Source organism: Aegilops tauschii, chromosome 2, assembly GCF_002575655.3.
Source record: "Aegilops tauschii subsp. strangulata cultivar AL8/78 chromosome 2, Aet v6.0, whole genome shotgun sequence".
Taxonomy (NCBI): Eukaryota; Viridiplantae; Streptophyta; class Magnoliopsida; order Poales; family Poaceae; genus Aegilops; species Aegilops tauschii.
The window spans coordinates 498,779,897-498,790,991 of NC_053036.3; positions in this window are offsets into that span (position 1 = coordinate 498,779,897).

Here is an 11,095-nt window from a genome sequence, read left to right on the forward strand (position 1 = left end):
TCTTCTTCCTGCTCTGAAAGGTTAGCACTAATAATAACAGGATATATCTTCTTTTCATCAAGATAAGCATATTTAAGAGTATCAGGTAATGGTTTAAGCTCAAACACGGGATCACCCTTGGGTGGAGGAGGATCCCCTAGGATTTCAACAGGCAAGTTTTGTTTCAATATAGGTCCCTATTTAAAGAATACTTCACCTATTTCCCTTCTTTCATTCATGAACATATCATTTTCATGGTCAAGCAAATATTGTTCCAAAGGATCATTAGGAGGCACGACAATAGAAGCAAGACCAATAATTTCATCTTTACTAGGCAATTCTTTATCGTGGGGTTGTCTACGAAATTTAGCAAAATTAAAATCATGAGACATATCCCCTAAACCAACAGTAACAATATCCTTTTCGCAGTCTATCCTAGCATTAACAGTATTCAAGAAGGGTCTACCAAATATAATGGGACAAAAGACATCTTGTGGGGAACCAAGAACAAGAAAATCAGTAGGATATTTAACTTTCCCACACAAGACTTCAACATTTCTAACAATCCCAATTGGTGAAATAGTATCTCTATTGGCAAGCTTAATAGTAACTCAATACCTTCTATTTTAGCAGGTGCAATATCATGCATAATTTCTTTGTATAAGGAATGAGGTATTGCACTCGCACTAGCAACCATATCACATAAGCCATGATAACAATGATCTCCTATTTTAACAGAAACAACAGGCATGCCAACAACAGGTCTATGTTTACCTTTAGTATCGGGTCTAGCAATTCTAGCAGCTTCATTACAGAAGTAAATAACATGCCCATCAATACTATCGACCAAGAGATCTTTAACCATAGCAATACTAGGTTCAATTTTAATTTGCTCAGGGGGTGTAGGTGTTCTAGCTTACTCTTACGAACCACAGTTGAAGCTTTAGCATGATCCTTTATTCTAACAGGGAAAGGTGGTTTCTCAATATAAGCGGTAGGAACAATAGGATCAACATTATAAGTGATAGTCTTTTCTTCAACTTTAATAGGTTCTACTACTTTTACTTCAATGAGAGGATGATATTTAAACCACTTCTCCTTAGGGAGTTCAACATGAGTAGCAAATGATTCACAGAAAGAAGCTACTATCTCAGAGTCAAGTCCATATTTAGTGCTAAATTCACGAAAAGCATCGGTATCCATAAAAGATTTAACACAATCAAACTTAGGTGTTATACCTGACTCCTTACCTTCGTCGATTTCCCAATCTTCAGAGTTGCGTTTAATTATTTCCAATAAATCCCATTTGGATTCAATAGTCTTCATCATAAAAGAACCAGTACAAGAAGTATCGAGCATGGAGCGATTGTTGAGAGAAAGCCGAGCATAAAATTTTTGAATAATAATTTCTCTTGAGAGCTCATGATTGGGGCATGAATATAACATTGACTTAAGACTCCCCCAAGCTTGAGCGATACTTTCTCCTTCGCGAGGCCAAAAACTATATATATAATTACGATCACGATGAACCAGATGCATAGGATAAAACTTCTGATGAAATTCCAATTTCAATCGGTTGTAGTTCCATGATCCAATATCATCAAATAGCCTAAACCATGTCAATGACTTTCCCGTCAAAGATAAAGGGAAGACCTTCTTCTTGATAACATCCTCGGGCATACCTGCAAGCTTAAATAATCCACAAACTTCATCCACATAGATTAGGTGCATATCGAGATGTAATGTTCCATCTCCTGTAAAAGGATTAGCTAGCAGTTTCTCTATCATACCCGAAGGAATTTCAAAGTAAACATTTTTAGTAGGTTCAGTAGGTTGAGGAGCAACTCTTTGCTCTACTGGTCGGGGTGAAGATACCCGAAGAAGCCCCTCAAAGGATTATTTTCCATAGTAACAAGTGACAGTAAATTTCAGTACACTATACAAATTTTTCCTTACCAAATTCCACCCACCAAAGGCGCTTCACTCCCCGGCAACGGCGCCAGAAAAGAGTCTTGATGACCCACAAGTATAGGGGATCTATCGTAGTCCTTTCTATAAGTAAGAGTGTCGAACCCAACGAGGAGCAGAAGGAAATGACAAGCAGTTTTCAGTAAGGTATTCTCTGCAAGCACTGAAATTATCGGTAACAGATAGTTTTGTGATAAGGTAATTCGTAACGGGTAACAAGTAACTAAAGTAAACAAGGTGCAGCAAGGTGGCCCAATCCTTTTTGTAGCAAAGGACAAGCCTGAACAAACTCTTATATAAAGGAAAGCGCTCCCGAGGACACATGGGAATTATCATCAAGCTAGTTTTCATCATGCTCATATGATTCACGTTCGTTACTTTGATAATTTGATATGTGGGTGGACCGGTGCTTGGGTACTTCCCTTCCTTGGACAAGCATCCCACTTATGATTAACCCCTCTTGCAAGCATCCGCAACTACGAAAGAAGAATTAAGGTAAACCTAACCATAGCATGAAACATATGGATCCAAATCAGCCCCTTACGAAGCAACGCATGAACTAGGGTTTAAGCTTCTGTCACTCTAGCAACCCATCATCTACTTATTACTTCCCAATGCCTTCCCCTAGGCCCAAACAATGGTGAAGTGTCATGTAGTCGACGTTCACATAACACCACTAGAGGAAAGACAACATACATCTCATCAAAATATCGAACGAATACCAAATTCACATGACTACTTATAACAAGACTTCTCCCATGTCCTCAGGAACAAACGTAACTACTCACAAATCATATTCATGTTCATAATCAGAGGGGTATTAATGTGCATACAGGATCTGAACATATAATCTTCCATCGAATAAACCAACTAGCATCAACTACAAGGAGTAATCAACACTACTAGCAACCCACAGGTACCAATCTGAGGTTTTGAGACAAAGATCGGATACAAGAGATGAACTAGGGTTTGGGAAGAGATGGTGCTTGTGAAGATGTTGATGGAGATCGACCCCCTCCCGATGAGAGGATCGATGGTGATGACGATGGTGACGATTTCCCCCTCCCGGAGGGATGTTTCCCCGGCAGAACAGCTCCGCCGGAGACCTAGATTGGTTCCGCCAAGGTTCCGCCTCGAGACGGCGGCGCTTCATCCTGAAAGCTTCCTTCTGATTTTTTCCAGGGAAAAAGACACCTTATACCAGAAGATGGGCATCGGGGGGCTTCCAGGTGGCCCACAAGGCAGGGGGCGCGCCCTCCACCCTCGTGGACAATGGGTGGCCCCCGTGCTTTCTTCGCCCAATATTTTTAATTTATTCCAAAACTGACTTTCGTGGAGTTTCAGGAGTTTTGGAGTTGTGCAGAATAGGTCTCTAATATTTGCTCCTTTTCCAGCCCAGAATTCCAACTGCCAGCATTCTCCCTTTTCATGTAAACCTTGTAAAATAAGAGAGAAAAGGCATAAGTATTGTGACATAATGTGTGGTAACAGCACGTAATGCAATAAATATCGATATAAAAGCATGATGCAAAATGGACGTATCACTGCTGAGCCGTTTGCTGAGCCGCCAGCTCAGCCTCCTGACGTGCTCTGCCCTGATCCACCAAAGCCTGAGCGCCATCACGCGTCGGGTCATGCCCACGAGGCTGGTTACGGCGTCTGTCACTGCTTGAAACTACTGGTGAGTCAATATGTCTACTATAACTCCGACTCGGGCGAGGGGTTGAATGAATCCTCTCACGACTGTAAGAATAAGCCGCCTGCTGGGCCACAGCCGTCTGAAGCAATTCTCTGTCTCATCGTATTTCCATTGCCGCTGGCGATTCACCTTCAACAGGCAGAGCTGCCAGTCGCGTTGCCGCAGCAATCATATTATCCAAAGGGTTAGAATAATGACCCGGCAGCGTCGGTACATACTGAGGCGGAGCAGTATTCAATCGGGGCAGCTCCGTTGTGCGCGGCTGAGCTGGCGCTCCAGCCCCAGGTGCTTCAACCCGGTTTACCTCCGGCTGGTCACTGGTTCCTGCTCCAGGCGTGTTAAAGAGGTTCCCCGGCTCATAAACCGGGGGTAGATGACTCCGGTGTCTCCTCCTCATGACCTCATTTGAAGCATTCTGATCCAACGTGAGCCAGAAGGACTCTCACTGAATCCGTTGTGCCTGAGCATCTAAAGTAGCCCGCTCCATGGCCATCCTGGCGTTCTCTGCGTTCAGCTCCTCCTTGGCATGTGTTATCTCATCCCGCAACTTTGCAACCTCCACGTTTTGCTTAACTTGATTTGCCGGGTTAACCTCCACCGTTAACAATGATGTCAGATTGTCCAGCAAGTCGGTCAAGACTTGAGCCGGCGGGCGCACAGGGCCTCCTGCCCCGGAAGCCGTTGCCGTTGCTGATCCGGAGATCATTGCTGCCGCAGTCGTAGAATTTTGCGCTGGCTGTGTACCGGCCATGAAAATCTCGACCCGGTTCGGCGGCTCATAAGGGTCCGGAATACTATCGCCATCGGAACAGCCCCCAAGCCTGCCATCTTGCAGTTGATACAATGAAGTAGTCTCGCCCGTGGACGACTCGCCATCAGAGTAGATGGCCGTCTCACCACCAGACACAGACCTATCCTCAGATTCCGCCCCATGGATGAATCCCACGAAGGCACGCTTCACAGCGGGCTGAACTCGGGCGGGTCACGCACACTAAGCTGTCTCGATGATGTCTGTGTAGATGTCCGGCTCAGGGCCCGGTTCGCCGATCTTGCCGATGAATACATGGATTCCGCCGAAGGGGACCCGGTACCTGTACTCAATTGAGCTGGCCTCGGGACCCCAGCCTGCATCGTCGATGTAGAGCTTGCCGCGATGACTCTTGGTCATCCGGCCCACAGCATATCCCTTGATCCCTTCGAAGCTGCCCTTCAAGAACTCGAAACCACCGTGCGCTGGCCCCACGGTGGGCGCCAACTGTCGTGGAATTGTCACGGCAGATGTCCTAGTGTGAGGACTTAGTCGTGGAGCCATCGCAACTAGGTTAGCTTAAAGGGGTTAAACGGGACAAAGGACATAGGGAGTTTATACTAGTTCGGCTCCTTGCGGTGAAGGTAAAGGCCTAATCCAGTTTGAGGTGGTATTGTTTTATGTCTCGATTACCATGGAGCGAATACGCTTGACCTATATGCATTGCAGGGTTTATCGCACCCACCAGGATTTCCAATCCCATGGATGTTCGGTCCATATAGTTTGTCACGACCTTTGGACTATCCTGCTTGTGGGAGTAAGCGGGGGCCCTGCATGCCATGCGTAATTGGATGATCAATCTTCTGCTTAGAACTTGAACATAGTGATTTCCTCGTAAGGATTCACTCGTGTTACATGTAACACCCACGATGCGGCTATATCTCTCACGTGTCGAGGCACGACTTAGAGGCATAACCGCATTATAGGTTTTGTCGCAAGAAGGGTCATCTTCACACAATCCCATGTAATGAACAAGAATGGGATAAAGAGAGTTGGCTTACAATCGCCACTTCACACAATACATAAATAAATCATACATCAATCAGAGTACACACATAGACCGACTACGGTCAAAGCCAAAAGAAAAGAAAATAACCCAACTGTTAGATCCCCGATCGTCCCAACTGGGCTCCACTACTGATCAACCAAAAACGAAACATAGTAACGACCAAGGTCTTCATCGAACTCCCACTTGAGTTCGGTTGTGTCATCTGCACTGGTATCCTCGACACCTGCAACTGTTTGGAAGTATCTGTGAGTCACGAGGACTCAGCAATCTCACACCCGCGAGATCAAGACTATTTAAGCTTATGGGTAGGAAAGGGGTAATGAGGTGGAGCTGCAGCAAGCACTAAGCAAATATGGTGGCTAACATACGCAAATAAGAGCGAGAAGAGAAGCAACGCAACGGTCGTGAAGCTATAAGTGATCAAGAAGTGATCCTGAAACTACTTACGTCCATACATAACCCAAACCATGTTCACTTCCCGGACTCCGCCGAAAAGAGACCATCACGGCTACACACGCGGTTGATGCATTTTAATTAAGTCAAGTGTCAAGTTCTCTACAACCGGACATTAACAAATTCCCATCTGCCACATAACCGCGGGCACGGCTCTCGAAAGTTTATACCCTGCAGGGGTGTCCCAACTTAGCCCATCACAAGCTCTCACGATCAACGAAGGATATTCCTTCTCCCGGGAAGACCCGATCAGTCTCGGAATCCCGGTTACAAGACTTTTCGACAATGGTAAAACAAGACCAGCAAAGCTGCCCGATGTGCCGACAAATCCCGATAGGAGTCGCACGTATCTCGTTCTCAGGGCACACCGGATGAGACTAGCTACGAGTAAAACCAGTCCTCAAGTTTCCCCAAGGTGGCCCCGCAGGCAGCTCAGTTCGGACCAACACTCGAAGGAGCACTAGCCCGGGGGGTTAAAATAAAGATGACCCTTGAGTCTGCAGAACCCAAGGGAAAAAGGCTTAGGTGGAAAATGTTAAAACCAAGGTTGGGCCTTGCCGGAGGAGTTTTATTCAAAGCGAACTGTCAAGGGGGTCCCATAAATCACCCAACCGCGTAAGGAACGCAAAATCAAGGAACATAACACCGGTATGACGGAAACTAGGGCGGCAAGAGTGGAACAAAACACCAGGCATAAGGCCGAGCCTTCCACCCTTTACCAAGTATATAGATGCATTAATTAAATAAGAGATATTGTGATATCCCAACATATCCATGTTCCAACATGGAACAAACTTCATCTTCACCTGCAACTAGCAACGCTATAAGAGGGGCTGAGCAAAAGCGGTAACATAGCCAAACAACGGTTTGCTAGGAAAGGTGGGTTAGAGGCTTGACATGGCAATATGGGAGGCATGATATAGCAAGTGGTAGGTAGCGCGGCATAGCAATAGAACAAACAACTAGCAAGCAAAGATAGAAGTGATTTCGAGGGTATGGTCATCTTGCCTGAGATCCCGCAAGGAAGAAGAACGAGTCCATGAAGAAGACAAATGGACGTAGTCGAACGAATCCTCACAACTCCGGAACGAAACCGAAGCTAACGAGAGAAGCAACCCGGAAAGAAATAAACAACATAGTAAACAACCACCACATACACATGGCATGATGCAAAATCAAGTATGATGCATGTCCGATTTAATGAGGCATGGCATGGCAAAGTGCAACAAACAACACTACAAATTAAGTGGAGCTCAATATGCAACGAGTTGCATATTGACGAAACACCACATCAATTATTTAGTTCTCTCTCGTTTATGTACCCATCAATATTAAATGTTATTAAACATGGCAGAGGTGAAGCATAGTAAGACTATCTATGTAGGCAAGTTTAAATGAGGCCGGAACAACAAACAACAATTCCGGAAAATCCCCATTTGCATATTTTGGTTATGGTACTGTTCTGCCCTAAACCATATTTTAGAGTTGTTAAACATGCAAAATAAGGTGCACCATGTTAAACTAGGCATTTTTCTACCCCATTTACCTATAAAGTTTATTAAATTCGGAGCTACGGTTAATTAGTTATGAAATAAACCATTTTAACATGACATTTATGCAAATTAAAACAAACAGCAATTTAAACATTTTAAACATGGATGAAAGTTGCATATTATGAAACTAGACAGAATTCTTAACATTTTTCATATATGAAGTTTTTTAATCTGATGCACGGTTAATGAGTTATTATATGCATGAAGACTAGGGACTTTTCTGTAAAACTACACTCTCTCGATAATTGGGCAAATTCGCAGACAGGGAAAAAACATGCACTGGCCTGAATCTGGTGCACTGCTGGGCTGAACAGGAGGGGCTGTGGGGAGCTCACCCATGGGCCAAAACTGGCCGGCTGGGGGATGTAGAGGCGCGAGGCCTTGGCGAAGAAGCAGGCTGAGCCTGGCACTAGCTTGGTCAACGCGAGCGGGCGCGGTACGAGTGACCTGCTCGTTGTAGAGGAAGCAGAGGCCACAGCAGGGGATGGCGAGGTGGCAGAGCCGAGGGACTTGGGCGCGACTCCGGCGAGGGTCTTGGGTGGCGGGGAGGACCGAGAACAGCGGAGATGGCCGGGACTCGACGGATCTAGGCGGCGATTGGACTTGGCGGTCAACGCGGCAAGCGCGGCTTCCTTTGTCTGCTCCCGACAGAAGGAGGCAGCACGGCGCGGAGCAGCGCTTGGGACTGCGGCACGGAGACGACGGCAGCAACGCGTACGGAGCTCCGGCGAGGCGATGCAGATGCGGAGGAGGCGGTGGAGGCCGGCTCCGAGGCGGACGGGTGCAGGTCAACGGGGCGCAGAGGAGGTCCCTGGCGGTGGGGCTTGGCGAGCTCGGCGTCGAGGAAGGAGCTCCGGAGCGGAGGAAAACTCCACGGCGTCCATGGCGGGGCTGACGCAGGGAGCGGCGACGGCACCAGGAACTTGGCAAATCCGGCGACGCAGAGGTGGGGGACGCCTAGACCCGTGCGACAGCGCCATGGGGAGGATTCGGTGCTATGTCCCTGGTTCACAAAGAGGGAGATGGAGAGCTGAGAGCTTCACCGAAGAAAAGAGAAAGGGGAAGGGAGCAGGGGTGGTGAGGACAGCCTGCTGGTTCCAGCGACTAGCGACAGCGGGGACGAGGTGCTCGGGGAGCCCCTCGGGCACGAGAGGAGGCTGGAGTCTCGGCGCTCGCGGCACAGGGGCGCACGAAGGAGGGGGTCGACGTGGCTGGTTGGTTCGATTGGATGGAGGAGGAGATGGATGGTTCGGTGGTGGTTGGATTGGATCGGGCAAGATCCCGAGGAAGGAGGAGGCTGGTCAGGGAAGGATCCCGAGGAACATGCAAGAGTGGGTGGCGGCGCAAGGGGGGATAGGGTTAGGCTAGGGTTAGACTGATTTGGGTAGGTGGGTGGACTATATAAAGGGAAATAGAATTAGGTTAGGACCCTCCGATTTAAATCAGACGGTCGAGAAAAATATAGGTTGGGAAGTTCAATTAAGAAAACGGAGATGTTTTATAGATGTTTGGGGATGATCCGGACCCAACGGTGATGACTGAGCGGGTCGGGTTCGGGACAGGTTTCGGACCGGGTTTTGTGCATTGTGCAGAGAGGCTCAAACGGTCGGACAACAAAAGAACGGTTGGTCTCGAAAGGGACAACGAAGGCAACAGGGAGAAGCAGGAACTACGAACGGACCACGAGTTTAAGAAAACATGCGGATGCAAATGATGACATGATGAATGCAACAAACAAATAAATATACGCGACGATCACAAAGAACATGGAAAGCGTCTGGAGCATCGGTCTCGGGGCGTTACATTACATCAAGTAAATCTTATTGATTTACTGTCTAAGTCTTATTGATTTAATTTCATGCTTTCTTACTTTTGCAGCAATTTTACGATGCATGTTTTGCCATGTGACATTCGTCACAGAATAAACCGTTTGGTTTGCTCTATGATGGTTATTTTTGCAGGTTTCACTTCTTATGTCATGTCAGTAATGAAGGCACTGTCCATCACTTATATTACTGGACACAATTGGATCAGTATGTTGTCGGAGTACAATTTGAAGCCCTATGATGAACTACAGTTTGGTTTAACAAACATGCTACAATTAGTCTTTCTCACATTTAAAAGAAATGAAGAAAAAGACTGGATCAAGGTCACGGAGCCTAGTCAAGTTAGAAAGCTGATCATAGCAGACCAGAGAGGATCGCTGCTGTCTCGCACATTAGTACCACCTTCAGCAACGGAACGAGCACCGGCACCTTCTCCGATGGCACTTGCTCTAGCACTGACAGCGACAACAGCTCAGTCTGATCCACCTGAGGATTGGGCACTGACCGCGTCAGCGGATCAAGCTAATCTACCGAAGGATCGGGCACCGACACCGGCACCTGCTCCGACACCGGCACCAGCTCCACAAGGAGCACCATCTCCGACAGCAGCGGTGGCACTACCAGTCGCACCGGCATGGGCACTAGCAACGGCTCCGGCACCTGCACCAACACTTGAAGTTGCACTTGCATATGCTCTCGCCCGTGCAGTGGCAATGGAACCAGCAGTTGCACCAGCAATAGACTGAGCTGCAGTTCGCACTGCATATACCAAAGTCCTTACAAAAACCGACATCTCCACCTTCTTGGTATGCATTGGCCGCCCAAGTGCTTCGTTCTTTTTTCTGTCCAAGTTGTTTCACATGATTCACTGTGTTGATCTAACTATTTGTGTATGTCTTCTTGTTTGCAAACAGAGATACACAACGAGGGAGTCGTTCAACAATCCGGGCGACCATGGCCAAGTTTCTCTTACCATGCGCAGCCTTGGTGTGAATGAACCTGCTCAATATACCGTAAGTACAAAGGATGGTCACATGATGATTGATGCTAAAGGATGGTCAAGGTTCAAATCTAAATCAAATCTTGCGGCCGGGGATGATGTCAAAATCGAACTTTCTCGGCAAGGAGAGCTAGTCCAAATCAACTTTGAAATTCTTCAGTAGCAGCATGCAACTGCCGAACTGATCTATCCTCCAAGAGATTTTGATGTAATAATATGGCATGGTGAAACAAGTGTCATGTGTGTACAAGTAGTACGACAGTATTATTTATCACGTAGGATATTGTTGATAGAATTGCAACTCTGATTGCTGGTTAGGAACTGTCATTCGATTTCATTCTAACAGCTGTCATGCTTTATTCAATTTTCTGTATTCGCCTTGCGACAGCATCTAAAACCAGCACTGTACCGATCTCTTGCAATATGAAATGCGCTGAGTTAGAACACATGGGCCCCCAAACATGCAGGCCCACCGGCCTGTGGCCCAAAGTCCAGAACCGTGAGACTGTATGAGTATTATATTCTCAGTTGAACCCCCATATTATGTTATATATATTCCCCTTGATTTTCTTATGTATAAAGTTGTGATATAAAAGATTTTTATATTTCTTTACAAAGGGAGTATCTCTCTATCAAAAATATATTTATGTGTAACTCGTTACTCCTACCTTTCTACTTCCTTTCGTTGATATGTGGGGCATCCGGCAACGGGGTCCACCTGCCATGCACCAAATTAGAGTGCACAACTGCATGGTAGACTCACTCCGGTCGTAGCGCCGCAGTAATGCCCAATGAGCCGT